General features: G+C 42.6%; 1 protein-coding gene across 3 annotated transcripts in view; it reads right to left on the bottom strand.

Moving 5' to 3' along the window:
• The window catches only part of MKLN1 (muskelin 1, intracellular mediator containing kelch motifs), a 309,377-nt gene extending 295,777 nt beyond the window's left edge, over window positions 1-13,600 (bottom strand). For all 3 annotated transcript variants that reach the window (XM_014542908.1, XM_014542906.1, XM_014542914.1), the window contains exon 1: window positions 13,500-13,600. The gene's annotated coding sequence lies outside the window, so the exon portion shown is untranslated. The remainder of the gene's footprint in view (window positions 1-13,499) is intronic.
• Window positions 13,601-14,043: the final 443 nt, after the last annotated feature.

Raw genomic sequence — 14,043 nt, 5'->3', positions numbered from 1 at the left:
GAGAAACATCCATCAGGTTGCCTCCCGTATGTGCCCTGATCAGGGATCAAACCCGCAACCTTTTGGTGTATGGAACAACACTCCAACCATCTGAGCCACCCGGCCAGGGCTAAATTCCTTCTTTAACATAGGTTTCAGAGATCCAGTAGGCTTAGACCACACGTCTACTCTCCCCTGAATTTATTCTGGTAAAGTCTCTATCTTTTGGCTACTTTGTTCTCTGTTACTTATTTGGACTTTTTTTTTTTTTTAACTCAGGATCTTACTTACCACTTTGTCACTTGGCAATGTTTTTTCCTGGTTTGTGACCCCAGACCCATATCCTGATTTAAACATATTCTCAGAGGAGCCCTCCCTGGGTCAACTGGAGCTAACCAAGGTGGACCCTGGAGCCCTGGGGCTTTAAGTCAATCACCGCAGTGATTCAGAAGAGGCAAGGCCCAGTCATATCCACATACCACATGTTAGTCAAGTTCAAAATGTTCTGCCTCACCCACGCCATTATCCACTGACCCCCTCTTCCATATTGTTCCTGAGTATCTTCGTAGCAGTTATTTTATCCTTCCCTGCATCTTGATCATGCCTGGTTTTTTCAACACACATCCCCTCTCTCTATCTGCTATTCATGGAACATTTGTGTGCCCTCTCCCCCCGCCCCCACCCCTTCATATGTTGAACTCTAATCCCAATACGATGATATTTGGAGGTGGGGCTTTGGGGAGTTAATCAGGTGGAGCTCCCATGAACGGGATTAGTACCCTTATAAGAAGACACACCAGAGACACGATCTCTGTCTTCATGTACGGAGGCAGCAAGAAGGTCCTTTTCTGCAAACCAGGAAGTGGGCTCCCAGCAGACACTGAATCTGCTGGCACCGTGGTGGTGAACTTCCCAGCCTCCGGAACTATGAGAAGTAAACATTTTGGTTTAAGTCACCCAGTCTATGGTATTTGTTACAGCAACTCAAACTGACTAAGACACCGTCCCCATGCCTTCTGTGACAGTGACTTGGCTTCTGTAAGTCAGCCATGGTCTCTTTGTTACCCTTCCTTAGAGGTTTTGACCACAGTATTCCTTTCCCGTTTCAGTCCTGTCTCTAGCATCTGCAACTCTTCCATTCTTCAGTAGTGCTCATCCACCCTTTTCTGCTCCCTCCATGGGCATCACACTTCTGACTGTGGCCTCCAAATTCCTTTCTGACTCTTTCTTACCTTTGGTGGCCCCTGGCAGCACTGCCACTTTTAGGACACAAAGTGGGATTAATGCTAGAAGAGCCGAGTGAAAAGAATTCCATATACCCTCTATTCTAAAGACACTATATAATAAAAGGGTAATATGCAAATTGTCCCCTCGACCAGGTTCCACCAGAGTTCGACCAGGGGGCAGGGCCAGCCCGCCAACCGCTTGGGTACCCTCCCCCCAGCCGGCCCAGGCAGCAGGATCCCACCCGTGCACGAATTTGTGCAGTGGGCCTCTAGTTATTATATACTGCACCACCATTTAATTACTATTCTTAGAGCCCTCCTCTCCACAAATACTACCACATAACTATCAAGCATATCTATTGAAGATATTTTCTGGCCCAGGTCAGTTTGGCTCAGTGGATAGAGCGTCGGCCTGTGGACTGAAGGGTCTCTGGTTCAATTCCAGACAAGAGCACATGCCCAGGTTGTGAGCTCAATCTCCAATAGAGGGAGTGCAGGGGACAGCTGATCAATGATTCTCTCTCATCATTGATGTTTCTATTTCTCTCTCCCTCTCCCTTCCTCTCTGAAATCAATAAAGATATATTTTTAAAAAAGATATTTTTTATTTTAAAACTATGAAAAATATGAGGGAAAAAGCTTGATCCTTAGAATCTAGAAAATGCTATAATGGAATGGTTCTGGTTTTCAGTTAATGATTAACATTCAATAGCACTACCCCATCTTCATAATATTCTTACTATACTCATAAGCAAAAACAAACACACAAAAAACCATGAATTGTCTTCAGTACTTTCCATAGATCCTAGCTCAGTGATGGCAAACCTTTTGAGCTCGGTGTGCCAGCATTTTGAAAAACCCTAACTTAACTCTGGTGCCATGTCACATATAGAAATTTTTTGATATTTGCAACCATAGTAAAACAAAGACTTATATTTTTGATATTTATTTTATATATTTAAATGCCATTTAACAAAGAAAAATCAACCAAAAAAATGAGTTCGCGTGTCATAGGTTCGCCATCACTGTCCTAGCTGTCTCTTGATGTTAGCCCTCTGGCATTCTTTTCACAGATTTGAGCCCTTCTTTTGAGGTTTGTTTTATACCCTGCTACCTTTTGTACATATCCTTTAAAAATTCAAGCTTGGCCCTGGTCATGTGACTCTATTAGAGCATTGTCCCATACACCAAAAAGGTGGTATGTTCAATTCCCAGTCAGGGCACATACCTAGGTTGCCAGATCAATACCCAGTTGGGGCACTTATGGAGGTAACCGATACACGTTTCTCTCCCACATTGATGTCTCTCTCTCTCTCTCTCTCTCTCTCTCTCTCTCTCTCTCTCTCTCATCTCCTCTCAAATAATTGTAAACATATCCTCGGGTGAGGATAAAATAAATAAATAAAAATATGAACTTATCAGAACACTTCTTGAGCAGCCACACTGATCTTTACCAGATGCTCCCTATTCTTCATGGAAATTACTGGCTTTATAAGAATTTAAGTTTTAAGTCATTTTACTCCTTTTGAGATCATTTTCCTAGTTTCTGGCCAGACAGAGCCTCATGTCCATATTTTGTCTTAACTTATTCAAGTCTTCCTTGGGTCATATTGGAAAGTACAGAATTGCCTCTCTGGCTATAACCAATTCAAGGATGCCATGGTCATTTAATTTAAGTTGTTTGTCACTTGTACCTCACCAACACATTCTTCTTAGCTGGCTAGAATTAAGCACAGAAGAGTTGTACCTATTCAAAGAGTAATTTGTTTCTTTTTATTTATTTTTAATATATTTTTATTGCTTTTTAGAATGGGTTCCTTGGAAGGGAGAGGGAGAAAGAGAAAAACATCAATGTGAGGGTGAAACATTAATCAGCCGCCTCCTGCACATCCCCTACTGGGAATTGAGCCCGCAACCCAAGCATGCATCTGAACCAGGAACCCAACTGCCAACCCTGTGGTGTACAGGGCAAGGCCCAACCAACAGAGACACATCACCCAGAGCTAAGCAATTAGTTTAAATTGAAGTCATGCTAACTTTATTTGATGCTCATTTTCCACAGAACGAGTTTGTCCATAGATGTTAAAGTTCTCCATTACCTCTAAATTGTGGCCCTGTGCCAATAATTTTGTCATTTGAATTGGGAAAGCATTCCTGACGTTGCCATAACAGGATCACAAGTCTTGCTAGGACTAGTTGACAACACATGGCCAGTGGTTGAGAGCATGAACCAGGACTGGTGTGGGGAGTACTCCCAGGGCAGGGGTCGTGAATACAGAAGCTGGCTTGGATTAAGGCAGCCGAGCTGTGCAAGACTTGATATCTCACACCAAGATCAAGTTCAGGAAGTCTTTAATACTGAACAATCCAGTATGAAGGGTAAACCACCTGTGTACCATAGTTTAAGGGAATTACAACAGGGGTGTGGGCAGTAGCACACAACCCTCTGGGGAAGAGGACTGGTTAGAGATAAGCTAAATAAGATGTCAGAGTCATGGTGAAGTAGGCCAGGGTTCGGGACTGGGTCCCAAATCTACAGGGAGGGACTGTCATACAAGGCAGAATGACCAGAGACTGAAGTGTGGAGGTCAAGGTGGAAACCCAGAATTGGATAAACATAGGAGCGGGAGGCATAGTAGCAGGGAGCTACAGGTGTCTGAGGCTCACAGCTACCTGACTGGAAGGAAGCAAGATGCTGGGGTTTGTACTGATGATACACTTTCTCCCCATTAGAATTGGCAGTTAAGCATTGGGGAGGTTGGAGAGCCAGACCTACAAGTGTAGCTCCTTAGACAATCCAGCAGCTGGTTACTAGGGAAGCAAAGGCAAGACAACTGTCTGGCTGCCTGATGTATGTTCCTGTGACCATGTCACTTCTGCTTTTACTTTCACCCCAACCTTCTCTACCAGGCATCAATCCTCAGGTTTGTGTTCATAAGTTCTTGACTCACAAGGTCACTCTGCTTTGCCTTTGATCGTGTATGCTTCTTTTGAACAAATTATATACCTCCGTGTTGGTTAATACAACAACAGCTCCCGTTTACTGATGACTTACCATGTACTGGGTACCACGCTAGCTGGTAGGCACAGTCTCATTTAATCCCTACAACCTCATTGAGAAATAGGTTTTTTATCCCCATTCTAAAAATCGGAAACTGAAGCTTATGTGGTCACACATCTGGGACACAAAAGAGCTCAGATTTAAACGTAGTTTTGTCTAACAGCCTATCTGTTGCTTAAGTGACTACATTTATATTATGCTACATCCAAACAATTCTCACTGACACCTATCAGCCTCTAGATTTCTATCTATCTATCTATCTATCTATCTATCTATCTATCTATCTATCTTTTATCTATCTATAATCTACCTATCATCCTCTATCCTCTTTTAGCTCTAACTCTGTAACACTCAGTACTGCACTATTAAAAAGGTAGCATTAATGAGTACTTATTGAAGGAATTTAATGCAGTTTTTAAATGTTATTAAAACTCCTAAGTCCGCTCTTGGTGTGTAAAAATACTACATTCCTGCACATTCATTCATCACAAGGAGAGAAGGGGCAAAGTGTTATATAATACTGAACTGAGGAGATATACTTTATTTCCAGATATACTTTATTTCCAGATAAGTCAGATGTGGGAAAATGTGTTTATATGTTCAAATAAACTTGAGAAGTTAAAATAAAGAGGTTTAAAGGGGTGGGCAGTTGTTCATATGGAAAAAGACATGCAGGTTATGATTATTATAATGACTTTATTAACTCTGTTTCGCATACTCACAACTGTAAACCTACTTTTGCCAATCCCTGTATATGAACAGGTTATTTTCTTCACAAGTTATGCTTCTGAACATCTTTCTCATGACATGACCTTTATGTTTGCTAAATCACTACTGTCCACTGGCCAAATCCAACCCACCCCATATTTCTGTATGGCCTAAGAGCTAAGAATGATTTTCAAATTTTTAAGTAGCTAAAAAAGATAAAAAGAAGACTAATATTTCAGACATGTGAGTGATACATGAAATGCAAGTCTCGGTGCCCATAAATAAAGTTTTCATTGGAACACAGCCATGCTCATTCATTTACTCATTGTCTGTGACTGCTTTCACACTACAGTGGCGAGTTAAGTAGCTGGCCCACAAAGCCTAAAAAATTTCCCATCTGGCCCTTTCCATAACACTTCTGCTAACCCTTGCTCTAACTACATAATACAGGATGTCATAACATTTTCAATATTGTTTAAACGACATCTATTATTTTAGTTTCAAATTCAAGGACACTGCACCAAAAGGTCATGCCATCTCTGTGGCTATGCAGGTTTCCATGTTCCCAGGACAGGGTAGGAACCTTTTCTCCTTTGGAATCCTGTCCGTTCTCTCCTCATAGCTCCTCTCTGCAGAAACAGTAACAGGTTGAGAAGCTGGAGGTTTCTCTAAGGGGCGATACCTCTCTCCCTGCCAAGAGTCATCCTTTTCTTTGGTGGGAAGCTAGGGCTGGGCATGCTGGTGAGGGGTTACAGTTATTACAGAACTGTGGTGGCACCAGAACGGATCCTCCAGGCTCCATCAACTCATTCAAGGTGGTAGGACAGAGTCAGATAGATGAGAAAAGCCAATTGCCCTTTTTGTCATCACTCAGAAGCTAAATAAAGACAAAAATGACTCAGAATGACCAGACCCAGGTGAAAGCGACTCATCAAGATGTTTGCGGGGGGCATTTAACATCGCAACGGTATGGCACTGTGAGAGCTCAATCAATGTGTCGGCACAGAGTAAAATCGGGGAGCAGAACCTCCCTGCTTTTCTTTTTTTTTTTTTTTTTTAATATATTTTATTGATTTTTTACAGAGAGGAAGGGAGAGAGATAGAGATTCGGAAACATCAATGAGAGAGAAACATCGATCAGCCGCCTCCTGCACATCCCCCATCGGGGATGTGCCCGCAACCCAGGCACATGCCCTTGACCGGAATCGAACCCGGGACCCTTGAGTCCGCAGGCCGACGCTCTATCCACTGAGCCAAACCGGTTTTGGCTCCCTGCTTTTCTAAGATCAGGTTTGATTTGCAGCAAAGTTCAAGGGAATATGTCTTATTTATTTTTTGAGGCCCAAAGGTGCATTCTGCTATCTTTCAGTATCTCTGCCTGTCTGTCTCTCGGTGTCATTGTCTCTCTTTCCAATTTAATGAAATTTTAGTGATTATTTATTATGTGTGAGACACAGGGCAAGCCCCGAGGATACAAAAATAAATAAAATAATCCCAACTCTCGGGAAGCTTAGGGTTTATGAGAGAAACAAGTTATAATGACCTTCTTGGACATTTTGGCAACAGTTAACATGATCCTCTTTAACGTATTGTTCTCTTGGTTTCTTTGGCCCCGTAATTTCCTGGTTTTATTTTTCTGGTTTCTGATTCTCAGTCTCCATTGCCAGCTCTTTCCTTTTATCCAATCCCTAAATGAGCAGAGCTTAGTCCCAAGGCTTCTATTCTTTTGATCCTATCTTCCCTCTTTAAGCAATCTTCTCCCAAATTTATACACCCAGTTCCAGCAGCTCTTCTGACTTAAGGCCTGTATCATTAAGTCTGCAGTAGGCATCACCACTTTCTGTTTGCCAGGCTGGGAAGAGGGTGAACATTGCCAATAGGAGTGAAAGTTGGTACAACCTCTGTGGAGGGCAATCCGGCAGTATGTATCACATTTTTAAATGTACAAAGCCTTTGACCTAGCAATTCTACTTTTATATATTTATCCAATAGGTACATTCACACATGTATTGAAGGATGACTCTTTTAGGCTCTTCACTGACAGATGTTAGAAGAGTCATCCTGGGAATTCTGTTATTGTCTCGGGATTCTCCATCTTGGTGACTGACACCTGTACTCATGCCTCTGATCTTGGAGGAATTCTCAAGTCAACCATGACACGACCTCCCTCTCCATTTAAATGGACACGTTTTTAAAAATAACTCTTAACACTGATCAGTTCTCTTCCTGTACATGCCACCACCCTAGTCCGGGAAACCAGCATCTCTGACTTGAGTTGCTGAAATACCTTCTCAGCTGGTCTCCCCACATCTGCTCTTGCCCGGCTCTATTTTCCCTTCTCATAGATGTTTCTCAGACCAAGAAAAAAAAAGTTAATAGTCTTTAAAAAGAAATACAATACTAGCAAAATACATGTTGTTCTTCATCTTTTTTTTTTAAATGTAGCAATGGATCGTGAAGATCTTTTCAGATCAGTACACTAAACCACTTCACAATTTTTAAACAGCTGCCTACCTTTCACTTATATAACTGTACCCTAATTTATTTAACCCCATCTCTACTGATAGACATGTAGGTTGTTTTCCGTCTTTAGCATAAATAGTCAGTGAAGACCCTAGAAGAGTCATCCTTCAATAGATGTGTGAATGTATCTATTGGATAAATATATAAAAGTGGAATTGCTAGGTCAAAGGCTTGTACATTTAAAATTTTGATAAATACTGCTAGGTTGCCCTCCACAGAGGTTTCACTCCTACTGACAATGTTCACCCTCTTCCCAGCCTGGCAAACAAAGTATGCTATTAAACTTTTTTTGTTGTTGTTGTTAATTTTCACCTGAGGATATTTTTTTTCTATTGCTTTTTAGAGAGAGTAGAAGGAAAGGAGGGAGGGAGAGAAACATCGATGTGAGAGAGAAACATCAACTGGTTGCCTCCTGCACGTGGCCAGAGCCTCTAACAGGGTCAAGAAGCAAACCTACAACTCAGGTATGTGCCCTTCACTGGGATTCGAACCCACGACTCTTCAAGTGTGCAGGCTGACGGTCTAACCACCGAGCAACACTGGCCAGGGAGCTACTAAACTTTTTTATTTGTGCCAACCTGATATGTAAAATACACATCGCATTGCATTGTAATTTGTATATCTGTTGTTATGAGAAAGGGTGAGCTTTTTTACATATTTAACAGATCCATTTGTATTTCTTTAACTATAATCTGTCAAACTCTTTGCCCAATCTCCCAGGGTTTTTGCTGCTTTTCTTATTAATTTGTAGGAGTGTTTTGGTTTCGTCTTAAGTAATCTAATATCCAGGTTCTTTCAGGTATCCTGATTTTTTTTTAAGTCACAACTTAGGCATTTTTCCCTAATAAAAAAAAATCATCAAATGTTAACTCCATTACAGGGGAGCTCACATGAAGTGTTCACGTGCAGAGGTTATAAATTGCTTTGCAGAAGTCCTGATTTCCTGATAATAGCTTGACAAGACTGCTTTATACCTATCGCTATACTATTTAATTTTTCTAACAGCCCTGTGATGTACATGTTATTATTAATCACAATGTGAACCTCAGAGAATATGAATGCCCAATGTCACACAGCTAGTAACTCTCCCACTCCTGGAATCTGAAAAGCCTAGTAATCCATCATCACTGGCCATCCCTCAACCACACCAGGCTCTGATCCTTCATGCCTCTCATTTCTAATAATCAATGTCTCCTCTCTTTTTCCTTCTATAAACATCCAATGAACATTTTTAAGTGCCTAATATGTGCCAGAAATCCTCTTAGGGTTTAAACAATAAAAACAAATAGTAATAAAGTTTTACTACTCTGAAAAAAAATACATGGGATGGTTGGGAAGGTAGACAGAGAAAGATACGTTAGTAAGGGCAGCGAGGACAGGCCTCTTTGAGGAGGTGACATTTAAACAGAGATTAGAATGATCAAAAGACTATTCCAGGAAAAAGGAAATATCTGGGGTGAGTCCTTTAAAATAAGAGCAAATCCAATGTGATTGAGGAGTATCCAAAAGGCCAGTGTGATTGGAGTTGGGGCGGGGGGAGGGGGGACAGTGGTGGGAGAGGAGACTGGGATGCCACACAGGGTTTTGTAGGCCAGCAAAGGAGTCTGGACTTTATTCCAAGTGCAATCAGAAGACATGGAGGGATTGTAAAAGGAGAAGAAATAAGATCTGATTTATGTTTTATGCTTTATGTCACTCTGGCTGTGCTGGGGAGTGTAGGAGCAAGAGTGGAAGTAAGAAGACCAATTAAAACGCTATTACAGCAGCCCAGAAGATGGTTCTTATATTAGGGTGGTAGCAGTAGAGATAGAAATAGATTGTGAAAGTGTTTTGGAGGGAGGGTTGAGCTGAATTCCTCATGGATTCGATGTGAGGACTGAGGAAAAGAGAAGAATCATGTACATGTGTTTTTTAACTTGAGCAATTGGTGGATGGTGATGCCATTTAATTTGGAGAGGGCTTCACAGAATAAAAAGTTTGGTATTGCTGTATTATTTCCTTCTTTTCCTATGCAGCCTTAACAGACCATGCTTTTATTCTCTTCCCAATACCTTTATTTCTCCCTTCTACTTGCCCTTTAGTCCTTCTTATCCAGAAGAACTTCCTCTATCTACCTCCTCTACTCCTCAATCCACTGCAATCTGGTTACTACCCCAATAAACTCCTTCTTGCCAAACACAACAATGACCTCCTTGTTACTAAGTCCGAGGACTTTCAGTCCTCATTTTTCTTGACCTTTCTCTAGCATTTAATACTGTTGCCAATTCCTCCCTTGGCTTCTCTGAAACTACTTGTTCCTGGTCCTGCTACCTCTCTGGACGTTCTTCCTTTGTATGCTTGTTTTCTCACCTTTTAAATGTTGTAATTTCCATAAGTTTTCAGAGTAGTTCCTCTTCTCTTTTCATGCTATACCTTTTCTGTTGGGTATGTCATCTACTCTCATAAACCATCACATTATCACATTCTGATGATTCCTGCATAGATCTCTCTCCTGAGTTCTAGACTTCCCTGTTCAATTACATAATAGAAAGCTTCACTTTGATATCCCACGGACACTTCAAACTCAACATGTTTCAAATTAAACTCATTACCTTCCCTCCTAAACCTGTTTCCTCCTGAAGTCTCCATCTTGGCAAAAGGTACCACTATTCTGCCATTTACCTAAGTCATAAATCTACTTCTATTCCTAATCCTGCAGATAAAATCAATAATAAAATTCAGTTGGTTCTATTATCCTAAATATGTCTTGAATCCTTCTGCTCTCTCCATTTCCATTCTTGCTACCGTAGTTTAGATGTCCATCATTTGCTACCTATAATGCTAATGTCCTAACTAGTCTGTTTGTTTTACAGTGTTACTCACACTAATAAATTCTTCGAACTGTAATGATCTTTCTAAAATCGACATACTCCTTAAAATTTATCATTGGTTCTCCATCAGTCTTAGGATAAATTGAAACTTCTCAGGAAGACATACAAGACCTTACTGATCTTTCTAGGCGTATCCTTCAGAACTCCTGACGTGCATCCACACAATGTATTAACTGAGCATCTACTGCTTTCCTGGGCACTGTCCTTCCCTCCCAACTCTCTGGGTAACCTTTTCACCTCCAGGACTTCACACATAGTACTTTTTTTTTTTTAACTTGAAATACATTTCTCTTTAACTTGCCCACTTGTCTGTATTACTTCTACTTATCTTTCAGAACTCCTCTTCATCTTCTATGGTTAGGGACCTTGGCTATGGCCAGCCGTGGTTGGGTACCCCTCTGAGCTCTCTTGTTGATATCATCTCACTGTTGTGTGATCAACTGTGTACTTATCTGTCTCCTCATTATACTATAAGTTCCTTTGAAGCAGACTATCTTATTTGTCTTTGTATTCCCAGTGTCTAGCATAGTACCTGACACAGAGCAGGCACTCAATAATGAATAAATCAACTGGCAGAGTGGGGTTTCAAAGTGGGGTTTTTTCTCTCTGGCACAAGTCTCACATTTCTTCATGCTGCTTCTTAATATCTTGAATCTGAAAATTTCAAAAATCTGTGCTAGGTATATTTTTGCCTATCAGTATTTAAAATACTGGTAAATAGGTATTAGCTCCATGAGGATTCAGTTGATTATTTATTTCTTGTGTAGCTCTTTTTCATCATTCCACTGTTTTGCTCATCCAAGTATTTTGGGTTAACTAAATCTAACGTGACTTAAAGCCCTTCCCATACAATTTTATATCCTTTCTGTTGCTGCTACAACATCACTACACAAGCAGAGTAAGTACATTGAGAGTAAGATCAATTTCATTTGATTGTCTGAAAACTGACAATGATGTATCAACAGCAACTCATTTCCCATTACAATTTCCTCCAAGGTCACTATGGATAGGTATTACAGTTTCAGTGTCAAAATGTAACATGGCAAAATCCAGCTAAAATTGAAATTCAATATAATCACAGAATTTTGCAAATGGAAGGAAACTTAGACATCTTTGAGTCCAGCACTGTTGTTAAGCTTCCATGAGGAAATTGACAGGAGAAGAAAGGCCTGGACTGGCTCGCCCAAGGTCATCTGGTCTATAGAAATGGGAGCAAATTTCCTAACTTTCAGTCAGCTGACCTTTCCTCAATGCCAAATACATCTTATATTTCCCATCTAAACAAATTATCTACATCAGGACCCACCAAACTGTTTACATAGTGCTTATCTTTATGATATTGCTTTCGTGATATCCTTGTTATAAAGAGGAAGGAACTGGGGGAAAAAGCAAGGGACACAAGGGATTGGTAAGAGACAAATAGTCCTCAGAGTGATGGGCTCCTATTTGTCGTGTAGCCTTGTGATCACACTGTGTTCTCTGAGTCCCAGTGCTAACCCTGTGCTCCCGGGGCCTGGATTCCACTCAATTCTGTGCCTTATTTGGCCTAAATGAGTTCCCCAGCTTCAATGTGTATTTTTTTGGGCTTCATTTTAGAAATATCATCCTAAATCTACTCTCTACTCGAGTTTGTTTTACTTCTAATGCTGAGGAATGAAGATTCTGGGTAAAAGAAAATAAAGATGACGGGTTTTCCTAGGACCTAGGCTTTCCATTTCAAGAATGGGTTCCTCAAATGGAAAACGGGCAGTCTACTTTATTCCTCAAATGATGACATGTTCCACGCAAATTAGTGTTTAATTGGACTAATTTGTTTTCACAGAAAGCACGAATTTCTTTCCAAGAGGATCAGTTTGATAATGTTTTACCAGCTAGTGCTAGGAGACCAAATATAGACCAGTTCTGAGAAACAGGAAGTGAACCTGACTGGTCTAGTCTGCTGTCCCTGGCAGTGACGCAAATACAGAAATCAAATTAGGAAAACAAGATACGTGGGTGTGAGGCCATCGACGATCCTGCAGGATGCTACAACACAGGCAGGAACGCTTCTAACCAAACGCCATTCATTGTAATAACACCCTGAGAAATGTGACTGGCGCAGAACACGCTGGTGATTGGAAAGCAGGAGCCCGAGTTCCCTTAGCAACAGCATGTGCTTTGGAGACAGTCATTAGCCTTTCCGTGAATCCCACCAACCCCTTACTTTTCTAAACATATGACTGGCATTAAAATAAAAAAAAAAAAAGATGTTTCAGAAAACACTTTAAAATTTCCAGGAGTGAATGGAAAGGAATAAAATAATAATAATAATAATAATAATAATAATAAAAGGTTTTCCTGAGAACTGCACTCAGGTAAAAGCAATAATGTCCACATGTGCCCAGCCTGTCCCTACACCCACTGCTCTCAGTTCTGTGTTTCTGAAGCCCCTCTGGGAAAGGGCAGTGGAGGTGAAATTGTTCAGAGGTGAAGGCCGTCCCCTCATCATGGTCAGATAGCAGGTGAGGAGTGGGGTCGGCAGCTTGTGTGGGGCGGAGGCTGGAGGGGATGGAGGCGAGGGACCATAAGCGCACAGGCTTGTTCTCCTTTCAGCAGGACAAATGACTCTGGTGGAGGGAGGGCGGTGCGGGGAACGAAGCTGTTCTTCCTATCGATTGTTTAATTGCTCCAGTGGCTGTTTGTCTGAGGCCACTGGCCAAGAGCATTATTATTTTCGTGGCTAAAGTGAGGTTGGGCAGGTTTCCATACCGTTCCCTACTTTTAAACAGGTCAGCTCCTCGCGCTCAGCCAGGCTGTAGGAATCGGGTGCATGTTGACTTTGACTACTCAGCTCTCCCCTGAAGAACCAGTGCTGGTGGGATGATGGGTCTCAAACCCCGAATGATCGCCTCTAGCTCTGTCCTGGGTTGGGGACGCACAACTCCTCTGGAGCCTGAGTCAACTGCGGGCCGTTATTTGAATGGTAATTATGGCTGCGTTTTCCTGGTCACCCTTATTCTGGCCTAGGTCCCTCTCAGCTGGCCACTGGGCTCCTTCGGTTTGGCCCGGGTGACTCCTAGTTCTCCCCACCTCCCCGCCTAACCCCCCTGCGCGCTCCCTTCCCAAGGCGACCACCTGCGCCGCCCCACTTACCATCTGCCCGCGGGGAGGGCCCCCCGAGGTAGCGGAGCCCTCCCTGCTCCAGGGAGGCTCGGGGGAGCTCGGTGTTAGCCTCCAGCCCTTCGCTACCGGAGAGATCAGGTTCCTCCCCTCCTCCCCCTCCAGCGCCGGCCGCCCTCTTCTTGCATGACACAGCAGAACCGCAGCTGCTGCAGCGAGTCCCAACCATCCGCCCAGGAAGCGCCGCAACCCGGGCTCCGGAGGGGCGGAGGGGGGCGAGGCGGGGAGCCACCGCCGAGGGGGTTCTTGCCCCCACTTTGCGCCACGCACTCTTTTCCCAGCCCAGGGGCACGGACCCCAAATGTGGCTAAAGCCGACCAGGCCGAGCTGTTGAGGAATGCAGGGGTTTGGCGGCAGAAAGGATGGGACCAGAGAGGTGGGGGTGTGAAGGAGACCCCAGGAGGGGCAGGGCTTTGCAGGCAGAAGGGGAAGAAGAGGCCAAGAAGTCAAAGGCCAGGCTGTGAAGGAGAATAAAGGAGGTCAAAGAGAGGTAAGGAGGTAGAGTTGCTGAGAAAGG

Source organism: Myotis brandtii, unplaced genomic scaffold, assembly GCF_000412655.1.
Source record: "Myotis brandtii unplaced genomic scaffold, ASM41265v1 scaffold1086, whole genome shotgun sequence".
NCBI lineage: Eukaryota > Metazoa > Chordata > Mammalia > Chiroptera > Vespertilionidae > Myotis > Myotis brandtii.
Note: the sequence above shows the minus strand (reverse complement) of the source record. Positions and strands in the feature narration are given on the sequence as shown.